Source organism: Gobius niger (assembly GCF_951799975.1).
Source record: "Gobius niger genome assembly, contig: SCAFFOLD_57, whole genome shotgun sequence".
Lineage (NCBI taxonomy): Eukaryota > Metazoa > Chordata > Actinopteri > Gobiiformes > Gobiidae > Gobius > Gobius niger.
In genome coordinates, this window is record NW_027639070.1 from 150,589 (window position 1) to 162,754 (window position 12,166).

Below are 12,166 nucleotides of genomic sequence, written 5' to 3' on the forward strand. Positions count from 1 at the left end.
ACCCTCCACCCTGACCACTACATGAACCCTCCACCCTGACCACTACATGAACCCTCCACTCTGACACTACAGGAACCCTCCACCCTGACCACTGCAGGAACCCTCCACCCTGACACTACATGAACCCTCCACCCTGACACTACATGAACCCTCCACTCTGACACTACATGAACCCTCCACTCTGACCACTACATGAACCCTCCACCCTGACCACTACAGGAACCCTCCACCCTGACCACTACAGGAACCCTCCACCCTGACACTACATGAACCCTCCACTCTGACACTACATGAACCCTCCACTCTGACACTACATGAACCCTCCACTCTGACACTACATGAACCCTCCACTCTGACACTACATGAACCCTCCACTCTGACACTACATGAACCCTCCACCCTGACACTACATGAACCCTCCACCCTGACACTACATGAACCCTCCACCCTGACACTACATGAACCCTCCACTCTGACCACTACATGAACCCTCCACCCTGACCACTACAGGAACCCTCCACCCTGACCACTACAGGAACCCTCCACCCTGACCACTACATGAACCCTCCACCCTGACACTACATGAACCCTCCACTCTGACACTACAGGAACCCTCCACCCTGACCACTACAGGAACCCTCCACCCTGACCACTACAGGAACCCTCCACCCTGACCACTACAGGAACCCTCCACCCTGACCACTGCAGGAACCCTCCACCCTGACCACTACATGAACCCTCCACCCTGACCACTACATGAACCCTCCACTCTGACACTACAGGAACCCTCCACCCTGACCACTGCAGGAACCCTCCACTCTGACACTACATGAACCCTCCACCCTGACACTACATGAACCCTCCACTCTGACACTACATGAACCCTCCACTCTGACCACTACATGAACCCTCCACCCTGACCACTACAGGAACCCTCCACCCTGACCACTACAGGAACCCTCCACCCTGACACTACATGAACCCTCCACTCTGACACTACATGAACCCTCCACTCTGACACTACATGAACCCTCCACTCTGACACTACATGAACCCTCCACTCTGACACTACATGAACCCTCCACTCTGACACTACATGAACCCTCCACCCTGACACTACATGAACCCTCCACCCTGACACTACATGAACCCTCCACCCTGACACTACATGAACCCTCCACTCTGACCACTACATGAACCCTCCACCCTGACCACTACAGGAACCCTCCACCCTGACCACTACAGGAACCCTCCACCCTGACCACTACATGAACCCTCCACCCTGACACTACATGAACCCTCCACTCTGACACTACAGGAACCCTCCACCCTGACCACTACAGGAACCCTCCACCCTGACCACTACAGGAACCCTCCACCCTGACCACTACAGGAACCCTCCACCCTGACCACTACAGGAACCCTCCACCCTGACCACTGCAGGAACCCTCCACCCTGACACTACATGAACCCTCCACCCTGACACTACAGGAACCCTCCACCCTGACCACTACAGGAACCCTCCACCCTGACCACTACAGGAACCCTCCACCCTGACCACTGCAGGAACCCTCCACCCTGACACTACATGAACCCTCCACCCTGACACTACAGGAACCCTCCACCCTGACACTACATGAACCCTCCACTCTGACACTACATGAACCCTCCACCCTGACCACTACATCAACCCTCCACATTGACCACTACAGGAACCCTCCACCCTGACACTACATGAACCCTCCACTCTGACACTACATGAACCCTCCACTCTGACACTACATGAACCCTCCACTCTGACACAACATGAACCCTCCACTCTGACACTACATGAACCCTCCACCCTGACACTACAGGAACCCTCCACCCTGACACTACATGAACCCTCCACACTGACACTACATGAACCCTCCACACTGACCACTACATGAACCCTCCACTCTGACCACTACATGAACCCTCCACTCTGACACTACATGAACCCTCCACTCTGACACTACATGAACCCTCCACTCTGACACTACATGAACCCTCCACTCTGACCCTACATGAACCCTCCACTCTGAAACTACATGAACCCTCCACTCTGACCCTACATGAACCCTCCACTCTGACACTACATGAACCCTCCACCCTGACCACTACAGGAACCCTCCACTCTGACACTACATGAACCCTCCACTCTGACACTACATGAACCCTCCACTCTGACACTACATGAACCCTCCACCCTGACCACTACAGGAACCCTCCACTCTGACACTACATGAACCCTCCACTCTGACACTACAGGAACCCTCCACTCTGACACTACATGAACCCTCCACTCTGACACTACATGAACCCTCCACTCTGACACTACATGAACCCTCCACTCTGACACTACATGAACCCTCCACCCTGACACTACATGAACCCTCCACTCTGACACTACATTAACCCTCCACCCTGACCACTACATGAACCCTCCACTCTGACACTACATGAACCGTCCACCCTGACCACTACATGAACCCTCCACTCTGACCACTACATGAACCCTCCACCCTGACCACTACATGAACCCTCCACTCTGACACTACATGAACCCTCCACCCTGACACTACAGGAACCCTCCACCCTGACACTACATGAACCCTCCACACTGACACTACATGAACCCTCCACACTGACCACTACATGAACCCTCCACTCTGACCACTACATGAACCCTCCACTCTGACACTACATGAACCCTCCACTCTGACACTACATGAACCCTCCACTCTGACACTACATGAACCCTCCACTCTGACCCTACATGAACCCTCCACTCTGAAACTACATGAACCCTCCACTCTGACCCTACATGAACCCTCCACTCTGACACTACATGAACCCTCCACCCTGACCACTACAGGAACCCTCCACTCTGACACTACATGAACCCTCCACTCTGACACTACATGAACCCTCCACTCTGACACTACATGAACCCTCCACCCTGACCACTACAGGAACCCTCCACTCTGACACTACATGAACCCTCCACTCTGACACTACAGGAACCCTCCACTCTGACACTACATGAACCCTCCACTCTGACACTACATGAACCCTCCACTCTGACACTACATGAACCCTCCACTCTGACACTACATGAACCCTCCACCCTGACACTACATGAACCCTCCACTCTGACACTACATTAACCCTCCACCCTGACCACTACATGAACCCTCCACTCTGACACTACATGAACCGTCCACCCTGACCACTACATGAACCCTCCACTCTGACCACTACATGAACCCTCCACCCTGACCACTACATGAACCCTCCACTCTGACACTACATGAACCGTCCACCCTGACACTACATGAACCCTCCACTCTGACACTACATGAACCGTCCACCCTGACACTACATGAACCCTCCACTCTGACACTACATGAACCCTCCACTCTGACACTACATGAACCCTCCACCCTGACACTACATGAACCCTCCACCCTGACACTACAAGAACCCTCCACTCTGACACTACATGAACCGTCCACCCTGACACTACATGAACCCTCCACCCTGACACTACAAGAACCCTCCACTCTGACACTACATGAACCGTCCACCCTGACACTACATGAACCCTCCACTCTGACACTACATGAACCCTCCACTCTGACACTACATGAACCCTCCACTCTGACACTACATGAACCCTCCACCCTGACACTACATGAACCCTCCACTCTGACACTACATGAACCCTCCACTCTGACACTACAGGAACCCTCCACTCTGACACTACATGAACCCTCCACTCTTACCACTACATGAACCCTCCACTCTGACCACTACATGAACCCTCCACTCTGACACTACATGAACCCTCCACTCTGACACTACATGAACCCTCCACTCTGACACTACATGAACCCTCCACTCTGACACTACATGAACCCTCCACCCTGACCACTACATGAACCCTCCACCCTGACCACTGCAGGAACCCTCCACCCTGACCACTGCAGGAACCCTCCACCCTGACCACTACATGAACCCTCCACTCTGACACTACATGAACCCTCCACTCTGACACTACATGAACCCTCCACTCTGACACTACATGAACCCTCCACCCTGACACTACATGAACCCTCCACTCTGACACTACATGAACCCTCCACTCTGACACTACATGAACCCTCCACCCTGACACTACATGAACCCTCCACCCTGACACTACATGAACCCTCCACTCTGACACTACATGAACCCTCCACTCTGACACTACATGAACCCTCCACTCTGACACTACATGAACCCTCCACCCTGACACTACATGAACCCTCCACCCTGACACTACATGAACCCTCCACTCTGACACTACATGAACCCTCCACTCTGACACTACATGAACCCTCCACTCTGACACTACATGAACCCTCCACTCTGACACTACATGAACCCTCCACCCTGACACTACATGAACCCTCCACTCTTACCACTACATGAACCCTCCACTCTTACCACTACATGAACCCTCCACTCTGACACTACATGAACCCTCCACTCTGACACTACATGAACCCTCCACTCTGACACTACATGAACCCTCCACTCTGACACTACATGAACCCTCCACTCTGACACTACATGAACCCTCCACCCTGACACTACATGAACCCTCCACTCTGACACTACATGAACCCTCCACTCTGACACTACATGAACCCTCCACTCTGACACTACATGAACCCTCCACTCTGACCACTACAGGAACCCTCCACCCTGACACTACAGGAACCCTCCACTCTGACACTACATGAACCCTCCACTCTGACCACTACATGAACCCTCCACTCTGACCACTACAGGAACCCTCCACTCTGACCACTACATGAACCCTCCACCCTGACACTACATGAACCCTCCACTCTGACACTACATGAACCCTCCACTCTGACACTACATGAACCCTCCACTCTGACACTACATGAACCCTCCACTCTGACACTACATGAACCCTCCACCCTGACACTACATGAACCCTCCACTCTGACACTACATGAACCCTCCACTCTGACACTACATGAACCCTCCACTCTGACACTACATGAACCCTCCACTCTGACACTACATGAACCCTCCACCCTGACACTACATGAACCCTCCACTCTGACACTACATGAACCCTCCACTCTGACACTACATGAACCCTCCACTCTGACACTACATGAACCCTCCACTCTGACACTACAGGAACCCTCCACTCTGACACTACATGAACCCTCCACCCTGACCACTACAGGAACCCTCCACCCTGACCACTACATGAACCCTCCACCCTGACCACTACATGAACCCTCCACTCTGACCACTACATGAACCCTCCACTCTGACACTACATGAACCCTCCACTCTGACACTACATGAACCCTCCACTCTGACCACTACATGAACCCTCCACTCTGACCACTACATGAACCCTCCACACTGGTCAGTGAGACGGTCAGAGTCAGAATAATGGTCTCCTCGTCTCCTCTCGTGTTCACAGACGGGTTTGTCTCCAAAAGCGGAGCTGAGATTCTGATCAATATTTCATGCAGAGGCTCATGCAAGTTTCAGCTCGTTCTTCAAATGCACAACCAGGACTAAACCAGGACTAAACCAGGACTAAACCAGGACTAAACCAGGACTAAACCAGGACTAAACCAGGACTAAACCAGGACTAAACCAGGACTAAACCAGGACTAAACCAGGACTAAACCAGGACTAAACCAGGGCTAAACCAGGACTAAACCAGGGCTAAACCAGGACTAAACCAGGTCTAAACCAGGACTAAACCAGGACTAAACCAGGTCTAAACCAGGACTAAACCAGGACTAAACCAGGACTAAACCAGGACTAAACCAAAACTAAACCAGGACTAAACCAGGTCTAAACCAGGGCTAAACCAGGTCTAAACCAGGACTAAACCAGAGCCACATCATGGTTGTTGTTGGAGGAAAACCAGCCTTTAAACCATGGTCCACAGTCACATCCACATGACGAAGCTTCTCTCCATCAGAAACATTCACTCACTTTTAGTTCTTCTTCTTTACTCAGACGTGACCGTGGTCTGAGTCTAAGTCTAAGTCTAAGTCTAAGTCTAAGTCTAAGTCTAAGTCTAAGTCTAAGTCTAAGTCTAAGTCTAAGTCTAAGTCTAAGTCTAAGTCTAAGTCTAAGTCTAAGTCTAAGTCTCAGTCTCAGTCTCAGTCTCAGTCTCAGTCTCAGTCTCAGTCTCAGTCTCAGTCTCAGTCTCAGTCTCAGTCTCAGTCTCAGTCTCAGTCTGAGTCTGAGTCTGAGTCTGAGTCTGAGTCTGAGTCTGAGTCTGAGTCTGAGTCTCAGTCTGAGTCTGAGTCTCAGTCTGAGTCTCAGTCTGAGTCTCAGTCTGAGTCTCAGTCTGAGTCTCAGTCTGAGTCTCAGTCTGAGTCTCAGTCTGAGTCTCAGTCTGAGTCTCAGTCTCAGTCTGAGTCTGAGTCTGAGGCTGAGGCTGAGTCTGAGTCTGAGGCTGAGGCTGAGGCTGAGGCTGAGGCTGAGGCTGAGGCTGAGGCTGAGGCTGAGGCTGAGCCTGAGCCTGAGCCTGAGCCTGAGCCTGAGCCTGAGCCTCAGCCTCAGCCTGAGCCTGAGCCTGAGGCTGAGGCTGAGTTGAAAGCCCAGCGCTCTGGTTGTTAAGTCTGTCTTTGGTAAAAACACAGTGAGTTCAGTCAGTGCTGCTGCCAGATCTTTGAATCCCGCCTGGTTCTGTTCCAGGAGCAGAGCTTCTCCTCGTCTTCCCTCCTCTAAGTCTCCTCCTCTAAGTCTCCTCTGAGGCCCCTCCGCTGAGGTCCCTCCTCTGAGTCTCCTCCTCTGAGGCCCCTCCGCTGAGGCCCCTCCTCTAAGTCTCCTCCTCTGAGTCTCCTCCTCTGAGGCCCCTCCTCTGGGCTCAGGCTTAATTACACCAGCACTAAAAATAGATCCGGAGGAAAGAGAGCGCGGTGTCGCCTGGAACAGCTCCTGTAATGTACGAGTTTAATAAAGAGGGAGCTCACTGAGACCGGGTTTAGACCTGGTTTAGACCTGGTTTAGGCCTGGTTTAGACCTGGTTTAGACCTGGTTTAGACCAGGATCATACCTGGTTTAGACCAGGATCATACCTGGTTTAGACCTGGTTTAGACCTGGTTTAGACCTGGTTTAGACCTGGTTTAGACCGGGATCAGACCAGGTTTAGACCTGGTTTAGACCTGGTTTAGACCTGGTTTAGACCAGGATCATACCTGGTTTAGACCTGGTTTAGACCTGGTTTAGACCTGGTTTAGACCTGGTTTAGACCGGGATCAGACCAGGTTTAGACCTGGTTTGGACTGGGTCTAGACCGGGTTCGCTCCATCAGATCCATCACTATCCTTTATTTGCATCACGCCTTGTTCTCGAGCAGCGTCACTCTTGGGACGTCCCTCATTAACAATCTGCGGACGGCGCCGGGACAGAGAGCAGGAATGACCGGCGTCCCCACCACTAAAAACATGTACAATAGGCCCGAATGTTCACAGAGAGAATCACAAAGTGCTTCATGGGAAACGAGTGAATCAAAAACATTGGGCGCAGTGGCTTATGGGACGGCACATAGCTCCTAATGACCGGTTAATTAGCACCAGAGGTCCCTATGCTAAAGTGGCTATGATAGTTAGCATCAGAGGTCCCTATGCTAAAGTGGCTATGATAGTTAGCACCAGAGGTCCCTATGCTAAAGTGGCTATGATAGTTAGCATCAGAGGTCCCTATGCTAAAGTGGCTATGATAGTTAGCACCAGAGGTCCCTATGCTAAAGTGGCAATGATAGTTAGCATCAGAGGTCCCTATGCTAAAGTGGCTATGATAGTTAGCATCAGGGGTCCCTATGCTAAAGTGGCTATGATAGTTAGCATCAGAGGTCCCTATGCTAAAGTGGCTATGATAGTTAGCATCAAGGCTCCTTTTCCTAACTCCTTCCTAGCTGACAGACCGATTCGGAAGCTTCTTATCATGGCGGACGCTGACGCACATCCGGTTTGGCGTCAGAGCTCTGACCGATCTGCTCGTTTCGGACGCAGCCCCAGAGTCGTGTAGACCAGTGTTCAGAACATGGGGGTTCGGCCTCCCCGAGGGGGCGGAGCCATGTCTGGTCAGAGGGTCATGTGGGCATTTATTTTTAGGATTTGATATATTATTGAGAGCCAGTGGTTTGTTTGGTTGGGTTGAGCCGTTTAGATGAGTTCTGTAGGTCTTTCATGTAGCTTTTAGATTTGGGCAAAGCTGAGCTGGTGAAAATGCAGAGGTCAAGGACATTATTTGCATTGCCTGCGTAGACTGAGCCACACCTCAGGCTCATTTGCATCTCACCCTCAGACTCCTGTCCAGGGTCAGTGTCGGGAGTCACTCATTTTCAGTGACTGTATTCTGGTACAGTTACTCTTTCATATGAGGGTATATAGAGTACAGTCTGAATACTCGCTGATTGAGAAACATTATCACACAAATCAGAGAGTACTTTTAACATTATTAGAGTTAAATGGGAGAAAAAAGGGTAGAAATACTGTCAATGCACCCAATGAGGTCATATATTATGTACAACACTGGCATTTGAGGGAAGGGCACTGGAAAAAGAAGAGTTGTTTTAACCCCTTAACTCCCACCTGAACCGAGCACATTTTCTCCAGTTTGGCTTTACCCCAATCCAAAAGCTTCTGGAAAAAAGCAGTGAAAAAGGCAACAGAACTGAGACGAAAACAATGATGAAGATGTGACAAAAAAGTGACGAAAAATTGACCAAAAAATGACCAAAAAAGGCAAAAAATGACAAAGAAAATGACAAGAAAATGACAAAAAAATGACAAAAAAATGACAAAAATGTGACAAAAATGTGACAAAAATGTGACAAAAAACGACAAAAAAAATGACAAAAAATGACAAAAAAATGTCAAAAAACGACAAAAAAATGACAAAAAATGACAAAAAAATGACAAAAAACGACAAAAAAATGACAAAAAATGACAAAAAAAATGACAAAAATGTGACAAAAAAATTGACAAAAAAATTGACAAAAAAATTGACAAAAATGTGACAAAAATGTGACAAAAAATGACCAAAAAAAAGTTACAAAAATGAGTTGAATACCCCCCCAAAAAATCTGATGACGTGAGGAAAAAGATCCATTTAGATGAGTTTTGTAGATCTTAGCTTTCAAAGGAGGTGTTACACTGGCCTACAGGATTTGGGTAAAGCTGAACTGGAGAAAATGCTCTCGGTTCAGGCGGGAGTTCAAATGTTAAGGAAGACATGACAAATCTGCTTGAATGAACAGATTAAATCTAAGGTTTGAGTTGATTTGCTCTGGTCATAGATGAGATAAAACCTGTAGTAATAGTTATTCTCTTAATTCAGATTATTTTGTGTCATTTCAAGTGAAAAACAATCGGCCTCCACCAGGAAAACTGGCCTCCCCCTGCTGTAGACCTTGATTTCCCTCTGGTTTCCCTAAAGCACACACGCAAGTTTGGGACGAGTGGACTGTGATGCAAAACAGGACTAAACCAAGTCCTTCCACGGGATTAAACATGGACTGAACCAGGACTAAACTGGACTTAACTGGGACTAGCCCGGGTCCACAGGACGTCTGAGGGCAGTGGTTGTTTCTTAGTCAAATGTTCGTCTCGGCAGGAACTTTGAATATTCAGTTGGAGCAGTTCCTCCGTCTCCTCCTGGTTTAGTCCTTCTCCAGGGTGTCCTTCAGGGCCGTAGCCAGGATGTAAAAAACAGTGAGGTCTGGATCATTCTTTAAGCCGGGGGGTCTGGGGGTCAACTAAGTGATCAAAAACACTTTTGTCTCATCCTTGAGCTGTTTTCAAAAAATGCTTTTTGTTGCACGACAGATGGTGCAAACTGGCCTCGCTTCCATCAGTCTGCCCCAGGGCAGTGGGTGCAGCCGTGCACGAGTCACAAACCCCCTACTTTGACATGATGAATATCACAAAATAAAATATCTATTTAACATCTATTTCATCCATTATTGCTGTGAAGCAGGTTTTACATTTTTCACATTTTTGTCACATTTTTGTTGAATTTTTGTCACATTTTTGTCACATTTTTGTCACATTTTTGTTGATTTTTTTTTCCTTTTTTTTAGTTTTCGTCACATCTTTGTCGCGTTTACATCCTTGTTTTCTTCTCATTTTTTGTGGCTGTTTTGGTGCTTTTCCCCAAGAAGCTTTTTGATTAGGGTAAAGCCAAACTGGAGACAATGGGATCCGTTCAGGTGGGAGTGAGAGGCAATAAGAATGTCTTGTCCTAAATAAACAATAAAACGGGTAAAGCTGAGGGTTTTTGCTTTGGCTCATTCTGAACATCAGACTCTGGTTTGGACACTGCGCTCTGGCCCCGCCCCTTCTGCGTCGCCCTCACTGGCCCCGCCCCCTCTGCGCTCTGGCCCCGCCCCCTCTGCGTCGCCCTCACTGGCCCCGCCCCCTCTGTGTCGCCCTCACTGGCCCCGCCCCCTCTGTCGCCCTCACTGTCAAACCACTGGTAGCTACAAAGGTAAATGTGCTGGTTTCAGCTCTCAATAAAGCGAAGATCATTTACACACAGGACAATCTCTGCCTGAGACAGAAACAAAGTGAGGAGCAGAGGAGGAGGCGATGATGAGGCGCAGACGCTTCTCCTCTCGCTCCTCAGATCAGGATGAGGAAAACTCCTGTTAGAAATGAAGTCACCATCAGTCTGAGGCACTGGCTCCTCCCTCTTTATGACAGAGCAAAGAAAGGGCATCTGGATCAAACTCTGGCGCGGTTCATGCTAAAGGCCGCGAGTTTAGAGTGGACACATTTAGGTTCAGAACAAGCTCATCCACGTCTGAATTAGAGGCTACTCCAGTGTGTCCTTCTCCAGCGTGTCCTTCTCCAGCGTGTCCTTCTCCAGCGTGTCCTTCTCCAGCGTGTCCTTCTCCAGCGTGTCCTTCTCCAGTGTGTCCTTCTCCAGCGTGTCCTTCTCCAGCGTGTCCTTCTCCAGTGTGTCCTTCTCCAGCGTGTCCTTCTCCATGGAAATGTTAGCCAAATGTGTCTGATGAGGTTTTGCATTTGCCGTCATCCTTATTCACCTGCGGCGCCTTCGATTCTTCACTCTGGACTGAAGAGCAGAGGGTGAGTGACGGATCCACAGACCGGAGCAGATCCACAGACAGGAGCAGATCCACAGACAGGAGCAGATCCACAGACTGGAGCAGATCCACAGACAGGAGCAGATCCACAGACAGGAGCAGATCCACAGACTGGAGCAGATCCACAGACAGGAGCAGATCCACAGACTGGAGCAGATCCACAGACCCGGAGCAGATCCACAGACAGGTGCAGATCCACAGACAGGAGCAGATCCACAGACCCGGAGCAGATCCACAGACCCGGAGCAGATCTTTTATCTTTAGATCCAGGTTTTGATGCTGTTGGTCCAGGATTAAAGGAGGTGACTTATTTCAGCTCAAATATAAAATCATTCTTTATTACTAACATTTCCTTATTTCCACATTTTCCCATCCATCCATTTTCTTCCACTTGTCCGTTTCTGGGTCGTGGGGGCTGTTGGAGCCCAAATCACACTGCACCAGGCCCTATAGCTCCCCCTGCAGGTGGTGGGTCCACAGAAGGTCGGCCTCATGGTTCTAACCGGGCCTGTTGGTCTCTCATAAGGAGCTTCTGAACTGCTCTTTGTCTGACCCGTCACCCAGGACCAGTTTGTCATGGGAGACCCTACAGAGCTCCAGGGTCATTCGGGTGCTCAAACCCCTCCACCACGTTAAGGCGGCGGCTCCAGGAGGGGTCCACATTTTCCCTCCACATTTATTTTCTTATTTTTGCACCAAATGTTTTCCTCATTTTTGCTCATTTTGTATTTTAATATTTCCTCTATTTTCTCTCTTTTTTGTCCCAATGTTCTCCAAAATATTAGCACACACTTTCTCCTTATGGTTTGCCACAGTTTCTCCCTTTGGCCCAATTTTGTCTCGTTTCCCAATTTTCTCACTAAAATTCTGGTCATTTTTAATCACTAATATTTTCCCTGTGATGAAGGAAACTCCAGCAGCTGCCCGGACAAGTTCAAGACAATAAATGGATGGATTTTCCCTTTTCCCCC

The 12,166-nt window shown here is 49.5% G+C and overlaps 1 protein-coding gene across 1 annotated transcript in view; it reads right to left on the minus strand.

Annotated features, from left to right (window-relative positions):
* LOC306982943 (protein kinase C-binding protein NELL1-like) overlaps positions 1-12,166 on the minus strand; it is a gene marked incomplete at both ends in the record, with an annotated part of 170,190 nt that overhangs the window by 97,395 nt on the left and 60,629 nt on the right. The gene's annotated exons all lie outside the window — the stretch shown is intronic.